The sequence below is a fragment of the Coenobita brevimanus genome, chromosome 46, assembly GCF_032717465.1.
Source record: "Coenobita brevimanus isolate Jiangsu-jjx chromosome 46, ASM3271746v2, whole genome shotgun sequence".
In the NCBI taxonomy this organism is placed as follows: Eukaryota; Metazoa; Arthropoda; class Malacostraca; order Decapoda; family Coenobitidae; genus Coenobita; species Coenobita brevimanus.
Genome location: NC_136999.1, coordinates 52,628,824 through 52,632,024, shown reverse-complemented (window position 1 = coordinate 52,632,024; position 3,201 = coordinate 52,628,824). Strand labels below are relative to the sequence as shown.

Sequence of the window (3,201 nt, the reverse complement as noted above, 5' to 3'; positions counted from 1 at the left end):
TGGTCTTCCCACACAGATTTTCCCTTACATATTCAGTCTGTACAGTTCGCCATCCACTTCATTTTCTTATGTGAAAATATCTAACGTACTTGTATGCATACTTTATTAATAATCTTGGTGTTCATTCATGTTAATAATCATGTTGTCCATTCATGTTAATAATCTTGGTGTTCATTCATGTTAATAATCATGGTGTCCATTCATGTTAATAATTTTGGTGTTCATTCATGTTTTTCCTAATGTGAAAATCCTTCACTTACTTGTATGCATCACTTTACACTTTCTTTGACACATCAGTCTACTTATTTAACTTGATGGGTGAATAAGAGTTGGGATGAATTGATGTAGTTATTTATTTGTCAAACACTATATTTTGCCCATCACTTCCAGAGCTGTGTACTTAGTGAGGTCAGTGGCTGCTCTGCTCAGCTGGTACATGTACCAGTTGGTGAAACATCACCCTCATCTTCAGCAGCATCAACCAATATGTCATTCTGGTCATCAACCAAACCATCTTCAGCATCATCCAGGTCATTGAGGGTCATCTGAAGGCTGCAGCAGTGAGAGGAGAGAAGAGGACAGTGAAAATGGGTTCACTCCAGCACTTATGACTGTTGTATAAAAGCACCTGTCTGTTGGAATGCCCCAGGCCGTATCCAACTGGCTGGCAGCACTACAGGTAATATTTTATTATTTGTCAGTGTAATGCACAACTCATGCACCAGCACCACACAACACATTTATTATAGTTTGTCAGTGTAATGCACAAATCCTGCACCAGCATCACACAACACATGTAGTAATGTGCTAAAGCACATCTGAAATGTGCATCCAGTGAACTGTGGGCTGAAGCTGCCCTCCTCCTGCAGTTCACCATCCACTTTTCTGGGGATAGGGAGGGAGCTGAGGAATGTTTGTCAAACCTGGCAGTGGAGCTGACCAGTACACCACATGAAGGCATCCCTCTTTATATACTTTACTAAGCTTAAATTGTTTGTAAAATGGCTTGTGTGCTACATCTGTCTTTACTTTGTGTTAACAAACACTATATAAAGTCACGTAAACTTACAGAGGTTTGTTCATGCTGTTATTTGGTTAGGGACCTTTATAAATACTAGCTAGTGTACACCTCAGACCTTACAACAGTTGGGACAAGATTAAGATATCAAGTATCCTGGGGTTTGGTACAAGATTAAGATATCAAGTATCCTGGAGTTTGGTACAAGATCAAGATATCAAGTATCCTGGAGTTTGGTACAGGATTAAGATATCAAGTATCCTGGAGTTTGGTACAAGATTAAGATATCAAGTATCCTGGAGTTTGGTACAGGATTAAGATATCAAGTATCCTGGAGTTTGGTACAAGATTAAGATATCAAGTATCCTGGAGTTTGGTACAAGGTTAAGATATCAGGTATCTTGGAGTTTGGTACAAGGTTAAGATATCAGGTATCCTGGAGTTTGGTTACATGTTGGGAATAATTTTCTGTGAACTGGTGGGTTAATCAAGGGCATATATTACTAGCCATGTGAGGAGGATGAAGAACGAGAGACTGGCTAGGAAAGTGTGTATGCATGAGGTGGAGGGGGAGACTGGGGGTAAGATGGGAGGACTAACTGGAAAGATAAATGAGAGAGGAGGATATGAGTTGGAGGGAGGGCAGCCAAAGGACAGGGCAATGTGGAAGCAGTTTGTTTCTGGTCACCCCATAAATGATTAAGGCTTCTGGCACTAGTAAGATAAATTATTCCTATGTATTGCCAGCAGCATTAATCCTTTAAGGGTTACTTCACTCGTGTTTATAGTTGTTGTATGCAATCAGTGGCCAGAGTCAGGAGTTTGAGGATGTGGTTGCAATTCCAATAGCTTTTCTTGGGGATCTTTATGCATCCATTAAAATAGATATGCATTATTGTAAGTCATATGTTAATTTTGTTTGTGTGTTTTAGATATGACTATCCTTTACTTTTGTTTAAAATTGCCCTATATGGTACATTTAGTACTATTTGTATGTGTAACTATATTGTCATTTTGAGTAGTGCATGTGTGGATGGTAGAGAAAAAGTTGAGTGATACCTCTAATACTTATACAGTAAGTGTAAGTGTTACAGTAGGAGTTAAGAAGTGCTAAAGGGAATATGGTTAACCAGTTTGTATTTAAAAGATGGAACCATTACTTCAGATTGTTAGGTGATGTGTTAATGACTGTGGCATATGTCACAGGGTATGCTGTTTGATTGTTATACTCTCTTCAGTGGGGAGGAAGGGGGAACCTATCTCATCCCTTTTCTGTGGTGAGAATTGGGGGAGAAATATTGAGATGCTATGTATGAACTGGCAGTTCTAGTGGTGTGTCTGGCCTCTCCAGTTTGTTATATTTACCCAAGCAGAATATAGTCATCTGTATATAGCAGGATTATACAGTACTGAAAATCAGTGTAATTGCAGAGAAGGGGTTAAAGTGACATGTTATCCCACAGGGCATTCGGCAAATATCAGATCTGAGCCTGCAAGCAGGATTGTTAGTGTGGCAGGCGAAACTGATCAGCCAAGCTGGCCACTTCCTCCACCCAGTCACCCCTCGTCCCCTAACCTCCCCATCATCCACTGTGGAGGGGCAGCAGCAGCACACAAAGCCTCTAAGTGTTGCCCGAACAAGCACTGTCTCTTGGTAAACACCTCCAGTCACACACCAATACCTGGATGATGCAAGGTTAGTCATATCTGCCTGTGTTTGCTGTCATTGTATGCAGTTACCTTTGTTTGTCTGTGTCCAGCTGTGTATTTATCACAAAGTAACAAAACTCCACTGATACCTGGATGATGCACAGTTTGTCAGGTGGATTTATATTACTAACAAATCTGGCTTGTCATTTTTGGCAGTAAGGAAGAGATGGGCAGAGTATTTTGAAAGATTGTTAAATGTAGAGGAGGAAAACGTGGCTGAGATTGTGGCAGATAGAAGGGTGCAAGGAATAAATGTGTTGGGAGAGTTGAATGATTCTTTGATCACGAAGGAGGAAGTGGAGAAGGCAGTAAAGGAGATGAAAACAGGGAAAGCTGCAGGTATGGATGGGTGTGCTGTGGAATGCCTGAAGGGTGGTGGAGTGACTATTGTTGACTGGTTAGTAAGATTATTGAATGTGTGCTTTGAGAAAGGTATGGTGCCAATTGACTGGGCAAGTGCTTGTGTGGTCCCG

At 40.8% G+C, this 3,201-nt stretch overlaps 1 long non-coding RNA gene across 1 annotated transcript; it reads left to right on the top strand.

Annotated features, from left to right (window-relative positions):
• The first annotated feature begins 551 nt into the window (after positions 1 to 551).
• On the top strand, positions 552 to 2,676 carry LOC145398728 (uncharacterized). Its single transcript, XR_013897174.1, has 2 exons — positions 552 to 679; positions 2,482 to 2,676. It is a non-coding gene; the product is annotated as an uncharacterized LOC145398728 (long non-coding RNA).
• Positions 2,677 to 3,201: the final 525 nt, after the last annotated feature.